Source organism: Myxine glutinosa, chromosome 3 (genome assembly GCF_964187855.1).
Source record: "Myxine glutinosa chromosome 3, kmMyxGlut1.1, whole genome shotgun sequence".
Classification (NCBI taxonomy): Eukaryota; Metazoa; Chordata; class Myxini; order Myxiniformes; family Myxinidae; genus Myxine; species Myxine glutinosa.
This window is the reverse complement of record NC_136263.1, coordinates 56265000-56283167: the sequence shown is the minus strand read 5'-3', so window position 1 is coordinate 56283167 and position 18168 is coordinate 56265000. Positions and strand designations below refer to the sequence as shown.

The window sequence follows — 18168 nt, the reverse complement described above, 5'->3', positions numbered from 1 at the left end:
ACCTCCCATTTAACCTGGTCAAAGGTTGTGAATGGCAAAGATAAAATAATTTCTTCACTCATACTATTATATAATTTGAGAAGTGTCTGTGTGTGCGACTTCTATGCACTCCTAAACGCTGGACGGAGCGAGTTGAAAACTGATGGTTGCACTTGCAGGGGTTAGGGGTACCGTGGAGGGTCAGGGTGGAGGAAAGTCTGTGTGTGTGTGTGTGTGTGTGTGTGTGTGTGTGTGTGTGTGTGTGTGTGTGTGTGTGTGTGTGTGTGTGTGTGTGTGTGTGTGTGTGTTATATCGCCTGCTGTGGCTCATTTATACCAACTAGTGGGCCCTTTGGTCTGTTGTACCAAATTTCCATTTGTCTTCACTGCCTTGTAGCATACATGCCTGCTGGATTTTGGGTCCTCTGGGTCTTTTGGGCGATTTGGGTCCTTGTGGACTTTTGGGTCATCTGGGTCTTTTGGGTCCTCTGGATCTTTTGGGTCCTAAGTGTTAAAGGGTCTTCCAAGGTCTAAGGGGTCTCAGCAGTCTGAAGGGTTAAAATGTACACTTGAATAGTACATAATTAATTAAAAGACGTACAAAAGTACGACGTATGACAGACTGACACAGACCGACACAAAACACATCCATTTATAGTCGACACCATCCATTTATAGTCGACACCATCCATTTATAGTCGACACCATCCATGGATATTTCTCATATTTCCTATATTTCCGTGACTCTAATATGCATTCAGGAACACAACAATTTATAACCATCTTGAAATTGCCACTCTGTCACTGAAAACACACACACGGCACATGCACAAAAGGACTTTTTGCCATTTATGTCATTTGAAAAGTCACATATCGATCATAGTATTGTTAGCAGTGATTTATCGTGGTAGAGGAACCGGAAACTTATCAAGACAATCTGACATTGATCCCCATTACAGTCTTGGCCAAAAATATTGGCACCCTTGCACCTTTTTTCAAATAACTCACAATTTTCTCTGAAAATAAGTTGAAATTCACAAAAGTACTGTATTTGGTCTCCACAATTCTTGATTTCACTGTTAATATTACAGTACCTTTGTTTTTGATTCAGAACTTAATATATACTTTTAAATCAGAAAAGAAAAAGAAATGGCATTGACAAAATTATTGACACCCACGACTTAATATTTGGTAGCACAACCTTTGAACAAAATAACTGCAGTCAAGCACTTCCTACAGCCATGAATGAGCTTCCTACACCTCTCTACTGGCAGCTCGGCCCACTCCTCTTGTGCAAACTGTTCCAGTTCTCCCAGATTTGAAGGGTGCCTTCTCCCAACTGCTCTTTTAAGATCTCCCCACAGGTGTTCAATGGGATTTACATCTGGACTAATTTGCTGGCCACTTCAGAACAGCCCAGTGTTTTGTCTTTAACCATTCCTGGGTGCTTTTTGAAGTGTGTTTGGGGTCATTGCCCTGCTGCAAGACCCATGGGCTTCGACGGAGACTCAGCTTTCTGACACTGGGTTGAACATTGCGCTCCAGAATGCCTTGGTAATCTCCTGATTTCATGATGCCATGCACACATTCAAGGCACCCAGTGCCAGAGGCAGCACAGCAACCCCAAAACATCACTGAACCTCCTCCATGTTTGACTAAGGATGGTGTTCTTTTCTTTGAAGGCTTAGTTTTGTTTTCTGGAAACAGAGATGTGCTTTACCAAAAAGCTCTAATTTGGTCTCATCTGTCCACAGGACATTCTCCTAGAAGGATTTTGGCTTGTTCGGGTGCGTTTTGTCAAACTTCAGTCAGGCTTTCTTATGTCTCTCTCTCAGCAGTGGGGTCCTCCATAGAACCCCCTTTCATTGAGTTGGTGACGGATGGTGCGAGTTGAAACTGTCGTACCTTGTGTCTGAAGGTCAGCTTGAATCTGTTTGACAGTTGATTGAGGTGCTTTCTCCACCATTTGAGCAATCCTTCGCTGCAATCTTCGATCAAGTTTTCTCTTGCAGCCACATCCAGGGAGGTTTGGTACAGTGCCATGGGCCTTAAACTTCCTGATAACATTGCGTACGGTAGACACAGGAACATCAAGGTCTCTGGAGATGGACTTATAGCAAATCTTGTGTCTGACCTCCTCTGACAATTCTCTGGTTTTCTTTCTTTTCTCCATGCTCATTGTGGTACACACAGTGACACAAAACAGCAGAATGACTCCTTTTCTCTATTCAAACTGGTTGAATGAGCGATTTTTATATTGCAGGCAACTGCAACTCACCACAGGTGAGTTCAATTCCAAAGTAAAGGAGAATCACCTGCTTGAAACCTAATTATTTCCAACAACTTCTAAAAAGTACCAATAATATTATCTGGGCCGTTTTCGGATTTCTGTGTGGAATAAGCTAAGATTTAGTAATTTTTTCAGCTTTTTCTTTTGTTCCACTGCAAAGCAAAGAAATATATTTGTGGATACCAAAATATTTTTAAATTTCAACAATTTTCTGGAAGAAATGGTGCATTATCTGAAAAAAGTGCAAGGGTGCCAATACTTTTGCCCACGACTACATAAGAAAACACTAATAATTAATTCAATCACTTGAGGCTAGGTTGCCTCGTCTAGCTGGTTATGATGCAATCGAGATAACATCTTCTGCTCGTTTCATTTCATTCACCATGTACACTTAAATTTATAGTCGCTGCAGTTACGGGCATGACTTTTATAAATCCCAAATATAAAAAAACACATATAATACATCTACCTCCGCAAGAATACCCTGTACAATAGATATGCACAAACAATGTTTATCTACTAAAACATGCACAACTCACTACTTTTGGAGTGGTAAGACACCCGGGCGGTAACACGCCTCAGCACGGGGAGCAAACCAGATATTATGGGCCAACAAGACTCAGGTTTGAATTCCAAACACTGCAAAGAATAAGAGGGAATGGAGCGAGAGATGGTAACAATGTACATTACCCGTTCATCTGAAAATCGAGGGAATGGAGCGAGAGATGGTAACAATGTACATTACCCGTTCATCTGAAAAATCTCCAAACCAATTAAAGCACAGCACTGCACAGCTGCTCAATTAATACAATTAGATGAGTTTTACAATTATAATACAGACTAGCAGACAAGTGGTTCCACCGGCGGTTGGAAGGGAATTACTTTCCAATCGAGTGTGGAATATTTAGGGAGTTTGACAGGAATCTCCTTTGATGGCGGGGACATGTGGAAATCCTGTGTCATGTAAAATGTGATTTCAAGTCCTCAATCCCTTTCCCCCTATCCCAGCCCCAAGTCCTGAACCACAAGTCAACAAACCCTCCTCGCAAACCCCAAGTCAACAAGCCCCACTCCCAAGTCCCCAACCTCCCTCCTAACCAGAAAGCTTCAATCCCCTTCCTGCCGTCCACATTCCAAGCCTTCAAACTCCCGCCCCACCCATCGTCCTCCCCCACAACTCCTCCACCCCTACCACAACACCTAAACCCCTCCACCCCACCACAACAAGTCAAGCCCTCCACCCCCACCACACCTCAACCACCATAACACCTCAGTAAACCTCCAGATTTCTTTCAGTTTAATGTTAAACAGCAGTCACGACTGTTTAAAAAGGTAACCATATGCGTTTATGTTTTTTTTACTTCTGTTAAGCTTGCCATACAACACGCTACTTATACACGATAACATGGCATATGTTAAAGAAGGAAAAAACTCATTGGTGAGAGGGGAAATTATTAGTATCAAGATTGTTTCGTAATAACATTAACATTATGCTATAGGCGCCCGCGGAACTACGTAACTTCCAGTTTATAGTGCACCCTTCGCGACAACAGTCACGTGATTGGATACGTTGAAAACAAACCACAAAAGGGCACGTGTTACAGCTTACTTCCGGTAGTCTCACCCTCACCTATTAGTATTATCATTAGTGTTATTACGTTTGTTATTAGAAGTGGCTTTGGAAAAACGCCGTGACTAGCTACCTTAACATGGATATACACCTTAACACGGATTCCACCAAAGACGGAAAACCCCCCCTGAGGAAGGTGGCAAATGAAGTCGCTACAACCTCCATCATGTGACCCTTAGTCCTCCTGTCGAATTTGGTTGAGATTGGATAAGTAACGACCGAATGTATCACGGTCAGACAGACAGACACCAAATTGTGCAGTATGACTAGTACTAGTAGTAGTACACGCGTTCCCCACGAGGGAGGGGGAGGGGGAGGGGGATGGAGAGGGGGGGAAGGGGAGAGTGGGAGGGAGAGGGAGGGAGGAAGGGAGGGGATGGGGAGGGAGGGAGGAAGGGAGGGGAGGGAGGAAGGGAGGGGGAAGGGGAGGAGGAGGGGGAGGAAGGGAGGGAGGGAGGGGGAGGGAGGGAGGGGGAGGGGAGGGGGAGGGAGAAGGAGGGGGAGGGAGGGGGAGGGGAGGGGGAGGGAGAAGGAGGGGGAGGGAGGGGGAGGGGAGGGGGAGAGGGAGAGGGGGAGGGGGAGGGAGGGAGGGGGAGGGAGGGGGAGGGGAGGGGGAGGGGGAGGGGGAGGGGAGGGGGAGGGGGAGGGGGAGGGGGAGGGGAGGGGGAGGGGGAGGGAGGGGGAGGGAGGGGGAGGGGGAGGGGGAGGGGGAAGGGAGAGGGAGAGGGGGGGAGGGGGAAGGGAGAGGGAGAGGGAGGGAGGGGGAGGGGGAAGGGAGAGGGAGAGGGAGGGAGGGGGAGGGGGAGGGAGAGGGGGAAGGGAGAGGGAGAGGGAGGGAGGGGGAGGGGGAGGGAGAGGGAGGAAGGGAGGGGATGGGGAGGGAGGAAGGGAGGGGATGGGGAGGGAGGAAGGGAGGGGATGGGGAGGGAGGGGATGGGGAGGGAGGGAGGGAGGGGATGGGGAGGGAGGGAGGAAGGGAGGGGATGGGGAGGGAGGAAGGGAGGGGGAGGGGGAGGGGGGAGGAAGGGAGGGGGAGGGGGGAGGAAGGGAGGGGGAAGGGGAGGAGGAGAGGGAGGGGGGAGGAAGGGAGGGGGAGGGGGAAGGGAGGGGGAGGGGGGAGGGAGAGGGAGGGAGGGAGGAAGGGAGGGGGGCGGCAGGAAGGGTTATTACTCTCTGGGATATATAGATTACAGTAGATCTACGGTCGGACATACAACCCCCTCTCAAGCTCTCATCATCACTCATGCTGTGGTGCATTCACACGTTCTAGTGGATGTGCACTTTCTATATTTATATTACACGTTATACGAGAGATATCCAGATCTGGGTCATCACACAGTCCCAACCACACACCACTTGGCACGTAGTGGACAGATAGACCGCGCAACGCAACTCAAAACCACATTCACAACCAACCGCGTGCCTGTTGCTGATGATGAAGTAATCATCGTTCCCCCATGGGAAGAGCACACGAACGCACAAGGTAAACCATAACACACGTCTGGTCGGAGCGACGCCGGTGATGCGAGGAAAACCCCCGGGGAAAATCAAAGCAATTCGCCCCAGATTTTCAACATCAATGAAAAGGAGAACTCGCAATCTCCCAGAAAAACATTGACCAAAAAAAGCGGAAATAGATGCGCTGATTCGGAACCACTATTGCATCAAAATTCGGTCACGTCGTTTTATTAATGGTTGATTTATTTACCTCACAATGTCCGACTGAATTATAAATAAAGAAAACTTGCTATTAGGAAAAAAAACACAATAAGACCAACCAAAATAATAATAAAAAGAACTTACACAGCTTATTATTTTATTCTGCTACACCGCTTCAAGTAACAACAATGTTTAAAACAAAACAATTACATGATACAATATTAAAAGTTAATACATACCATTATTGAAGATCAAGTGTAGTACTGGTTTTAAATTTTCTGGGTCTTGTATGTCTAATGGACTCATCGTGTGTATGCTACTTGTAAATTTGTACCATGTAATTCTTTTATTTTAATTTCAATATTTTGGTTACTTGAAGCGGTGTAGCAGACGAAAGTAATAGGTCGTGTAGGTTGTTTATATTATTAATATTAGAACTTTAAAAACTCTATAAGAAACTGAACACACCCCCATCATTGTTGAGGTCCATGCCTAGATCTACAGTAATCTATATACCCCAGAGAGGATAATAGCATGGCCATTCCTCTGTGTACTGGCCAGATAAAAAAAAAGAGTTGGTGATCGTCCTTTTTTCTCAAAAGTTCGGGTAGGGAGGGAGGTGTTTTTTTTTTTTTGGTTTTTTTTTTTTCCTACTTTCCATTCCGTTTTGTTGACATGGAAAAATATGAAATAAAGACTCCTTTCTCCTCAAAATGATTTTATTTCTTCATTCATCTCACAGATTTACACACATTGCCCAAATCTCTATGAAACACAGTGTTTGTGTGATTTTGGATGATGTTGAATGTCCTAGCTGAGCTTGGTAGTGAAAGGGCAAGACACCTGTACATGTATATCCACCATGACATCGGAAAAACAGATAAACACCATGCCCTTGGCACCTTGAAACTATTGAGCATGTTGAACAAGATTTCTGCCACGCTTTGGTACTGGCTTTGCAGTACAAATGTTACATTGAGGGTATTGCCCTGCCTTTTCAACCAAATTCGCCTCAGTACCACAGTGGATGCAGAGCATTTCATAGCCAGCAGAGTAGTACGCTAGTGAAGGAGCCGTGCTCCCACGTCGATCGGAAGAATGGACGCGACAAAAAAGCTGGAATTCGTCCGAGTTGCTTTATTCAAACAAAACAGCTCAGGTAATCTCCAAAGCCCGTTTATCGGGCAGCAATATATATACACACATTATCCCGGAGCGTTTGCCCGGGAACGGCGAGAGGGGGCGTGGCCGGGAGTCCTGGCCACGGCCTGGCATGTCGAGGGCGGGCTGCCCGGGCGTCCTGGACGAGCCCGGCATGGTGATCGCTCCGCGTCCTTGGTAGGTGCAAGGCGATTGTGAAAACCCAGCGGTAGCCGCTACACACGTCCCCCCAGAATCGACTTGCACCGGCAGGGTCAATTTGAGGGGGGTCCTGATGACCCGGCCGAAGCGACCCCTGGCGGGTCGTGGGGGGGGGGGTCCGGTGTGGTGGTGGGCGGTCGAGTGGGGGGCACCTTGGACGGGGGGCGGCCTCGCCGTGGCGGAAGGGCCAACCGTGGCGGTTGGTCGATGTCCACGTGCGCCGGCTTGAGGCGGTCCACCGCGATGCGGTCCGACCTGCCGCCGATGTCGATGACGAACGACTTGTCGTCCCGTCGCAGGACCCGGAAGGGCCCGTCGTACGGCGGCCGGAGTGGCCCCCGATGTGCGTCATGACGCACAAAAACATACTCCGCTGTGCGAAGTGCTGGGGGGACGTAGGACTGGGGGTCACCGTGGTGGGATGTTGGCACGGGGGCAAACCATCGGGCGGCCTCCTGGAGGTCTGAGCGCTGGCGAGCTGCGGACCAGGGACTGGTAGCATCGGGCACGAACTCGCCCGGGACGCGTAGCGCCTGGCCGTAGACAAGCTCGGCGGTGGATGCCCGGAGGTCCTCCTCGGGGGCCGTGCGGAGCCCAAAAGGACCCACGGCAGCCGGTCGGCCCAACCGCCATCCTGAAGGCCGGCCATGAGCGCGGCCTTCATGGAGCGGTGGAATCGCTCGCACAACCCGTTGGCTTGGGGGTGGTAGGCCGTAGTACGGTGGAGCTTGACCCCCAGGTTGCGGGCGACCGCGCCCCACAGCTCGGAGGTGAACTGTGGTCCGCGGTCTGACGAGATGTCCGCCGGTGCGCCGAAGCGGGCGACCCAGGTGGCGATGAAAGCCTGCGCCACATCGGCGGTGGTGGTGGAGACGAGGGGAACGGCCTCCGGCCACCTGGTGGTCCTGTCCACCATGGTGAGCAGGTGTGTGAACCCCTGTGACGGGGGGAGGGGGCCCACCAGATCCACGTTGACGTGGTCGAAACGTCATTCGGGCACGGTGAAAGGTGCCGGCGGGGCCTGGGTGTGTCGGTGGACCTTGGACTGTTGGCAGGCTGTGCAGGTGCTGGTCCAATCGCGGACGTCCCGTCGAAGGCCGTGCCAGACGAATCGCGCTGACACCAGTTTCTGGGAAGCTTTCCGGCCCGGGTGGGAAAGGCCGTGGAGGGAGGCGAAGATGCGGCATTGCCAGGTAATGGGCACGATGGGGCGAGGCTGGCCTTGGGAGACGTCGCAGAGCAGGACAGTGTCCGCGAAGGGGATGTCAGCCAGGCGGAGGCCCGTGTCCGCCGCCCGGATGGCTTGCACCGTGGTGTCGGTGGTTTGGTCCGCCGCCATAAGCGCGAAGTCCATGCCGAGGTGGACCGCGTTCGCGCTGGCCCGAGAAAGACAGTCGGCCACGGCGTTGTTTTTGCCGGCGACGTGCCGGATGTCCGTGGTAAACTCCGACACGGCGGAGAGGTGGCGCTGTTGGCGGGCCGACCACGGCTCCGTGACCTTGGCCATTGCGTAAACCAACGGCTTGTGGTCGACGAACGCCGTGAAGGGTCGGCCCTCCAGGAGGTGGCGGAAATGGCGAACGGCCAGGTGTAGACCGAGGAGCTCACGGTCAAATGTACTGTATTTGAGCTCGTTCGGCCGGAGCTGCCGCCTGAAAAAAGCGAGTGGCTGCCAAACCCCGTTCACCCATTGCTCATGTACGGCGCCCACCGCGTAGTCGGTGGCATCCGTGGTGAGGGCGATGGGAGCGTTGAGCACCGGGTGAGCGAGCAGTGTTGCGTCGGCGAGGGCCCGCTTTGAGCTTTGGAAGGCCGCATCCATTGCTGCGGACCAGACGATGACGTGCTTGGCCGGCTTGCCCCGGAGGGCTTCGTAGAGGGGCCGCATGAGTTGAGCAGCGCGGGGCACGAAGCGGTGATAGAAATTCACCACTCCCAGGAATTCCTGCAGCGCCTTTATGGAGCAGGGACGCGGAAACGTGGTGATGGTCTCGACCTTGTTTGGCAGCGGCACGGCCCCGTGCTTGGTGATGTGGTGGCCCAAAAAATCAACGGCCGTCTTGCCGAAGTGGCATTTGGCCGGGTTGACGATGAGGCCGTGCTCGCTGAGGCGCCCGAACAGTGTTCGGAGGTGGAGGAGGTGCTCGGCCTGGGACGTGCTGGCGACGAGGATGTCGTCCAGGTAAACGAAGAGGAACGGCAGGTCACGCAGCACGCCGTCCATCAAGCGCTGGAACGCCTGAGCCGCGTTATTGAGACCAAACGGCATCCGTAGGAATTCGAATAAGCGGAACGGCATGATGACTGCCGTTTTAGGGACGTCGGCCGCCCTGACAGGTACCTGGTGATATCCCCGTATGAGGTCGATTTTTGAAAAAATGACCCGTCCCGCCAGACGGGCGGAGAAGTCTTGGATGTGCGGGATCGGATACCTGTCGGGGGTGGTAGCGTCGTTAAGACGGCGGTAGTCGCCACATGGACGCCAGCCGCCCCCTGGCTTTGGGACGATGTGTAGTGGCGAAGCCCACGCGCTATCGGAGCGCCGCACGATGCCGAGGTGTTCTAAAGCGTCGAACTCGGCTTTGGCCACGGCGAGCTTGGCTGGGTCGAGGCGGCGGGCCTTGGCTTAGACCGGCGGGCCCGTGGTTGGTATGTGGTGCTCGATCCCATGTCGTACTGCGACGGCTGAAAACGTCGGCCGCGTGAGGGCCGGGAACTCCGTGAGCAGGCGAGCAAACTCGTTCGCCGCCGGGAGGGCGCATGCCAGCTCGGTCGGAGCGGAGCTGCTCAATGTGCATATCAGGGAGCTGAAGGTTTTGGCGTTGATTAGGCGACGCCGTTGGACGTCCACCAGCAGTCCGTGTGCGCAGAGGAAGTCGGCGCCTAGCAGAGCCATGCGCACGTTTGCGGTTACAAACGTCCAAGTAAAGCATTGGCCGCCGAAGCAGAGGGTGACGTTGCGCGGGCCGAAGGTGCAGATGGCCGATCCGTTGGCCGCAACCAAGGAGGGGCCACCAACTGCGGACTGCCTGTCCTGGTCAGAGGCGGGTATGACGCTCAGTTGGGCGCCGGTGTCGCACAGGAAGCGCCGTCCGGACGCTTTGTCCGTGATGAACAGTAATTTGCCCGTGTGGCCGGCGCTCATGGCTGGTAATGAACACCGGCCCGGCCGTTTCCCGGCCTGCCGAAGGTGCACGGGGGCCGGCATGTCCGGGCCTTCTGTCCGAACCTGGCATGATAGTAACACCACGCTTGGTCAGGTGGAGGCCCCGGTCGTCGTGCTGGAGGTGGTCGGCTCGGCATAGCGGTCGCCGATTGCATCGGCAGTTCGGTCGTCGACCGTGCCGGGTGCTCGGGCGCCATGGGTGTTGCGTCGGATGGCGGTGGGCCCCAGGTCGCTGCTGCAATGTGTTGGCCTGCCGCGGAGATCTTGTCGGCTTCCCTGGCGAGGGCACGGGGATCCGTGATCGTCGTGCTTGCCAGGGCGAGGCGTACCGGGCTAGGCAGCTGACGGAGGAACAGCTCCCGGAACAGGAATGCCGGAGAGTGCTCACCGAGCAGCGAAAGCATGTAGTCCATTCGCTCGGACGGGCGCGTGTCGCCGAGCTCGGGCAGGTCGAGCAGGCGCCGTGCGCGTTCCGCCGATGGGAGGGCGAAAGCGTCGAGGAGGAGATTTTTTATCGCTCCGTATTTGTTCCTCCGTCAGCAGTCCGTGTGCGCAGAGGAAGTTGGCGGGCTCTCGAGGAGGCTCAGGGCACGGGCCGCGGTGGCTGAACCGAGCGCTGCTACCACATGGTGGAAGCGGGTGTCGTCGGCCGTGATGCCTCGCAGGGCGAACAGGGAGTCCGCCTGTGCGAACCAAACCGCCGCGTGAGCCTCCCAGAAGGTAGGCAGTTTGAGGGCAACTGCCGTGTCCATGTCGGTAGGTCACCAATGAAGGAGCCGTGCTCCCACGTCGATCGGAAGAATGGACGTGACAAAAAAGCTGGAATTCGTCCGAGTTGCTTTATTCAAACAAAACAGCTCAGGTAATCTCCAAAGCCCGTTTATCGGGCAGCAATATATATACACACATTATCCCGGAGCGCTTGCCCGGGAACGGCGAGAGGGGGCAAGCCCGGGCATCCCGGACACGGCCTAGCAAGTCAAGAGCGGGCGTGGCCGGGCGTACCCGGGCATGCCCGGGCGTCCCGGCCGAGGCCTGGCAAGTTGAGCGTGGGCCTGCCCGGGCGTCCTGGACGAGCCCGGCATGGTGATCGCTCCGCGTCCTTGGTAGGTGCAAGGCGATTGTGAAAACCCAGCTGTAGCCGCTACACTAGTTCTATAGGGGAAGCACAGTTCAGATTGGCATGAACATAAAGATCAGCGAGCCTGGTATCCTGTTCAGGATCGTCATCACCATTGTTGTTGATCTCCGTGAACACATTTCCACAGCTGTAGAGAATGGTGTCCATAGCAGCATGAATCAATAGATTTCAGCGGGAAAAATCTCACACAATAGCCGCCATGAATGGCTAACGTAAAATGGGTGAAGTTGCCTGAGGCACTTGCGACGCTCTGCGCAGCACGCACTGCGCATGCGGTGCAGAACGGCGCCAAATTTGACTGTGAAAAGATCGTTTTTTAATGATTTCTTCAAAATAAAAAAAGTTTCGGGTCGGGTGTGTTTCGTAGGGTCGGGCGGGGACGATCACCAACTCTTTTTTTAAATCTGGCCGAATGGTAATAATGGAGAAGATAAGCAACTGGTCGTCTACCTGTAATATGTATTTTAGTGGAAGAAAGACCAATATTCTCACTTCGTCCTTCCGTAAGGATCAACAGACAATCCCCCATCCCTCCAATATATTTCTACACAGTCAACCTCTTGGAAAGGTACAGTGGAGGCGTGGAGCTTCTTTTTTCTGCAATGCCAAGCACTTTCTCTGCCACCTTCAGCATGGCATGGCATACAAACTCTTCATCCTGAGTGTTGTGGAATATTATTCAACACTTTGGACTGGTGCTGATGCTTCTCTGTTGCCACCTATTAGGCCCTGGAATCTTTTTGTGCCTCTGCCGACTAAGTCGCCATTGAAGCGCGGTGCTACGCGCGCTTACTTGTATAACAAGGACGAAGCGGACAACGCGGTAAGTTCAAGAGTCTTTATTATAAGAGCTCAACTGCAGCACTGGCGTGCTCCGGGCTGCGCGCCCGGTGTATATCCCGCGGCCACGCCTACCCCTCGGGCGTGGCCGCCGCCCACTTGGTGCGTGGAATGATGCCCTCATGCCAGTGAGCTTTCGTGTCCGCCACACGCGCCCCCCCAGAATTCCCGCGCACCTGGAGGGCCAGTTTGCGGGGCAAACGGATGACCCGGCCGAAGCGCCCTCTGGTGACCGGCGGCGTCCGGGGAGCAGGGATGCCAGCTGGGATGTCTCCGGCTGCACCTGGGATGGGTGCAGGGCCGGGGGGTGGCGTGCCGGCGGGCCTGGGCGGTGCCGGGGGTCTGCCCGCAGGGGGAACCCCGACGCGGGGGCCGAGCCACCGGCGGTGGGTGGTCCACGTCGAGGTGGGCCGGCTTGAGGCGATCCACCGAGACGCGGTCGGGAGTACCGCCGATGTCCAAGGTGAAATGTTTCACCCCGGTCTCCAGCACGCGGAAAGGCCGGTCGTATGGGGCCGCAGTGGTGTCCGGTGGGCGTCGTGCCGGATGAAGACGTACTCCGCGGTGCGAAGCTCCGGGGCGACGTGCGTAGGCGGGTGCCCGTGGTGCGCCGTCGGCACCGGGGCGAACCTCCGGGCTGTCTCCTGCAGTGCGAAGCGCTCCTGCACCGCGGACCATGGTGCCGTGGGGTCAGGGAGGAACTCGCCCGGCACCTGCAGCGGTTGTCCGAAGACCAACTCCGCCGCGGATGCGCACAGGTCGTCCTTGGGCGCCGTCCGGAAGCCCAGCAGGACCCAGGGGAGCCTGTCGACCCAGCCGCCGTCGCGGAGGGTGGACCGGAGCGCGGCCTTCAACGAGTGGTGGAACCGCTCGCACAGGCCGTTGGCCTGGGGGTGGTAGGCCGTGGTTCGCTGCAGCTGGACCCCGAGCCCCCGCGCGACTGCCCCCCAGAGCTCCGAGGTGAACTGGGGGCCACGGTCGGACGAGATGTACGAGGGGGCGCCGAACCGGGCGACCCAGGTGGCGATGAACGCCTGCGCGACGTCCGCCGCCGTCGTCGCCGCCAAAGGCACGGCCTCCGGCCACCGGGTGGTGCGGTCCACCATCGTCAGGACATGGGTGAAACCCCGCGAGGGGGGCAGAGGTCCCACCAGGTCCATGTGCACGTGGTCGAGCCTACGTTCCGGCACCGTGAATGGGGCCAATGGGGCCTGGGTGTGCCGGTGCACCTTCGCGCGCTGGCACGCAAGGCACGTCCTGGTCCAGTCACGGACGGCCTTCCGGAGGCCATGCCAGACAAACTTGTCGGCGACCAACCTCTGGGAGGCCTTCCTGCCCGGGTGGGACAGGCCGTGGATGGCGTCAAAAACCTGGCGCTGCCAGCCCACGGGCACGATGGGGCGAGGCCGCCCGAGGGAGACGTCGCACAAGAGGGCCGTGCCCACGCCGTCGAACGGCACCTCGGTGACGCGGAGGCCCGTGATGGCGGTCTGCAAGGCCTGGACGCCGGGGTCGGCGGCTTGGTTCGCCGCCATCCGGGCATAGTCGATGCCAAGGTGGACTGCGTGGGTGACGGACCGGGAAAGGCAATCCGCCACCGGGTTGTCCTTCCCCGCGATGTGCCGGATGTCCGTCCTGTACTCGGACACGGCCGAGAGGTGACGCTGCTGCCGGGCCGACCACAGCTCGGCGACCTTGCCCATCGCGAAGACCAGTGGCTTGTGGTCGACGAAGGCCGTGAACGCACGGCCCTCGAGCAGATGGCGGAAGTGCCTGACCGCCAGGTGAAGCCGGAGCAACTCGCGGTCGAAGGTACTATAACGGCGTTCGGGTGGGCGAAGCTGCCGGCTGAAGAATGCCAGCGGTTGCCAGGCACCACGCACCCATTGCTCGTGCACCGCGCCCACCCCGTAGTCCGAGGCGTCGGTGGTGAGGGCGATTGGTGCATCGGGCGCCGGGTGCGCGAGCATGGTGGCGTTAGCCAAAGCGAGCTTCGCGCCCGTGAACGCCACGTCCATCTGCTCGGTCCAGGTAACGTCACCTTTGCCCGGCTTCCCTCGGAGGGCCTCGTGCAAGGGGCACAGGACCTGGGCGATGCGGGGCAGGAACCGATGGTAAAAGTTTACCATGCCCAGGAACTCCTGGAGCCCCTTGATCGTGCGGGGCGCGGAAACCCCTTCACCGCCTCCACCTTGGCCGGTAGGGGGACGGCCCCGTGCCTGGTGACGCGGTGCCCCAAAAAGTCGATGTCGGCGACGCCGAACCGGCACTTGGCAGGGTTCACGATGAGGCCATGCTGGCCCAGATGTTCGAAGAGCGTGCGGAGATGGTGTAGGTGCTCTCCGCGGGACGCGCTGGCAACGAGGATGTCGTCCAGGTACACGTAGACGAAATCCAAGTCGCGCAAGACGCTGTCCATTAGTCGCTGGAATGCCTGAGCCGCATTTTTCAAACCGAAGGGCATCCGAAGAAATTCGAAAAGTCCGAATGGCGTGATGACCGCCGTCTTCGGGATGTCCTCCGGCCTGACGGGGACCTGATGGTAGCCGCGTATGAGGTCCACCTTCGAAAAGAAGGACATGCCCGCCAACCGGGCAGAGAAGTCCTGGATGTGGGGGACGGGGAAGCGGTCGGGGGTGGTGGCGTCGTTGAGGAGCCGGTAGTCCCCGCACGGTCGCCATCCCCCGCCGGGCTTGGGCACGATGTGGAGCGGCGACGCCCAAGCACTCTCGGAGCGCCGCACGATGCCGAGCCGCTCCAGCGTAGCGAACGCCGCTTTAGCTACCGCGAGCTTCGTCGGCTCGAGGCGGCTTGCCCGGGCGTAGACCGGTGGCCCGGCGGTGGGGATGTGGTGTTCCACCCCGTGCTTGACGGCCCCCGCCGAGAAGGTGGGCCGCGTAAGGGCCGGGAAGCTGGCGAGGAGGCGGGTGAATTCGTCCGCTGCCGGAAGCGTACAAACTAACCTCGCCGGGACCGAACCGCTCAGCAAGCCGCTTGGCGAGCCGCTCGGTGAGCCGCTCAGTGAGCCACTCAACGAGCTGCTCAGCGCGCAAGCGAGCGAGCTGAACGTTTCAGCCTGGACAAGGCGTCTGTTCTTCACATCTACCAACAACCCGTGTGCACAGAGGAAGTCCGCACCGAGCAGTGCCATGGGGACACTAGCGGTTACGAACGTCCACGCGAAACGTTGCCTTCCGAACCGCAGGGAGAGGCAGCGCTTCCCGAATGTGCATATGGGTGTTCCGTTCGCGGCAAGCAATGCCGGGCCCCGGCCCGCGGTGTGCTTGTCGGACGTAGAGGCAGGGATGACGCTCACCTGTGCCCCCCGTGTCGCATAGGAAACGGCGCCCGGACAAGGTGTCCGTTATAAAAAGAAGGCTGCCGGAATGGCTGACGCTCAGGGCCACTACCGAGCGCCGGCTTTGTAGTTTCCCGACTTGCCGAAGGAGCACGGCGGGCAGCAATTCCTCGCCTTGTGGCCAAACCTGGCGTGGAAATGGCACCAGGTTTGCGGCGAAGGCGGAGGCCGCAGTTTTCGCGGTGGTGGTGAGCGTGGCGTGGCGGCGGCCACACGGCGTGCATCAGCCTCGGGATCCACAAGGTGTGGTGCATCAGCATCAGGGTCAGCCTCGGGATGCGCGACGACCGCGCCAAAACTCGCCTGCGTGTCCAAAGCCGCGAAGAACCTGTCAGCCTCGGCAGCGAGAGCTCGGGGTTCCGTCGTCACAGAACCGACCAACGCGAGGCGGACTCGTGCTGGCAGCTGGCGTCAAAATAACGCCCGGAATAGAGCGTCCGGGGTTTCGTCGCCCATCAACGACAGCATATGGTCCATGCGGACCGATGGTCGCGTGTCACTGAGCTCGGGGAGGTCCAGGAGGCAGTCGGCCCGTGCGTCCACCGTGAGGCCGAACGTGGCGAGGAGGAGACGCTTGATCGCCTCGTACCTGCCGTCGGCCGGTGGGTTCCTCAGGACCGACACAACGCGGGCGGCCGTGCCGGGCCCGAGGGAGGCGACCACGTGGCAGTACCTGGTCTCGTCCACCGTGATGCCTCGAAGTCGGAACTGGGCTTCTGCCTGCAGGAACCAAACTTCGGCTTGCGTCTCCCAGAACTCGGGGAGTTTTATTTGGACCGCGTTGGTTGCCATTGCTGTGGCGGGTTCGGGTGGTCAGCGACGGCTGACCAGAACGTCGGAGGGTCACCAATGAAGCGCGGTGCTACGCGCGCTTACTTGTATAACAAGGAGGAAGCGGACAACGCGGTAAGTTCAAGAGTCTTTATTATAAGAGCTCAACTGTAGCACTGGCGCGCTCTGGGCTGCGTGCCCGGTGTATTTCCCGCGGCGAGGAGGAGACGCTTGATCGCCTCGTACCGGCAGCTGATGCCGGTACGAGGCCTACCCCTCGGGCGTGGCCGCCGCCCACTTGGTGCGCGGAATGATGCCCTCACGCCAGTGAGCTTTCGTATCCGCCACACCATAACCATTATGTTTTCGGGTTGTCGGGCCGTCTGTCCGTCAGTCTGTCATGGGTTTTTGTTACTGCAAATACTTTAATCATGGCTGATGTGATCTAAGTCAAACTTGATACAAGTATGTATGATGATGCAAAGATGAACTGAGTATGTTCTTGTACCCTGCCTGCGTTTTTCCTGGGAGTGATCGAGTAATATGTATTGTGAGGATCGTATGTTGAGATTGTATATCGTGATTTGTTGTCAAAAATACAAATTTAATTTTTATAGTGTTTACGCGTGTGCCTGTTATTAAAAATCTTGCTTTACAGAGGAAAATATACGATCCTCATGTTCAGGATCGTATCAGCCATTTTTAACATGATCACATGATGAAAATATATCATGATCACATCAGCCATTTATAAAGCCTCATGTTCAGGCCTTGAGTGAGTATGTTCTTAAATCTTATACACTGCCTGTGTTTTTTCCCGAGAGTGATTGAGTAATATGTTTTGTGATTATCATGCAGAAAATATTTAAATACTGTACATATTTCATTGAATATCCCCAGGCAACCCCAGGTACTTCAGCTAGTAAGTATGTGTTGCGATGCAAAGATGTACTTATTGGATTTTAGCATCAAGAGGTCAAATGTCAGAGTCTGCAATAGGCTTTCATTACCACGATAACCTAAGAACGGCTGAAGGGAAATAAGTCAAACTTGATACAAGTATGTATAATGATGTAAAGATAAACGGATTCCATTATGGGGTCAAGAGGACAAAGGTCAGAGTTGTTTTTTTGTATACAAAGTCGAGGCTCATGTAAGAGCTAACACATTAAACATGAAAAATATAAACGGACACATAAAACATATAATAAGGTAAGCGGGAGACAAGATACGGAGAGCAAGGGAAGCACACAACCCACAACAACAGTAGAAACAAAGGGTTTTGGGGGATGTAGGGGTGGAAAGAAAAAAACGTAAATAAACAAAAGATCGACGAGGAGACTCGGCAGGCCTCGAGGCTAACCAGGCCCCAAACACGTACGAACAAACCGACTAATACACACAAATGTGCACAAATTACAAAACAAAATCGAACTGCGGACACACAGAAAACACATACACAGCAAAATATACAGTAGAAATTTGACAAAAACGATCGGGAGCAAACTTATCTTTGATGGATATGGACGAGCTCAGATGACACAACCTCACCTGAGGAACCGGAAGTGGAAGTCAAGTCAATTTGTCCCCAATTTTCCCCCAATTTGATTTCAGTACCTGTTTGGTAAAAAATTCTGTTACTACCTGCCCTAACTTATAAACCAATGATGTAATTTTGACCGAACTTGGTATAAGTATATATTATGACGCAAAGATGAACTGATTCGATTTTGGGGTCAAAGGTCAGAGGTCATATCAGGTAAAAATGTGATACTTGAGAACAGTTGAAGGGATTTAAATAAAACTTGGTACAAGTATGTATAATGATGTAATAATGTGGGCAGAGGCATATCGGTTGACGTCGTGACGTCGAAGAGTACCTTCAACATACCGTTCTAGTTATTTGAAAGAAAAATAACTAATTAATTTAAACACGTATTTACGATAGGCTTCCAACTAGTATAGATGGAATG

The 18168-nt window shown here is 55.1% G+C and overlaps 1 protein-coding gene across 3 annotated transcripts in view; it reads right to left on the bottom strand.

Annotated features, from left to right (window-relative positions):
- LOC137416798 (quinone oxidoreductase-like protein 1) overlaps positions 1-5636 on the bottom strand; it is a 106050-nt gene extending 100414 nt beyond the window's left edge. For 2 of the 3 annotated variants that reach the window (XM_078774068.1, XM_078774069.1), the window contains exons 1-2: positions 5315-5636; positions 2808-2907 (exon numbers count right to left, since the gene is read on the bottom strand). The gene's annotated coding sequence lies outside the window, so the exon portion shown is untranslated. The remainder of the gene's footprint in view (positions 1-2807; positions 2908-5314) is intronic. The other variant, XM_078774067.1, reaches the window with a different exon arrangement.
- Positions 5637-18168: the final 12532 nt, after the last annotated feature.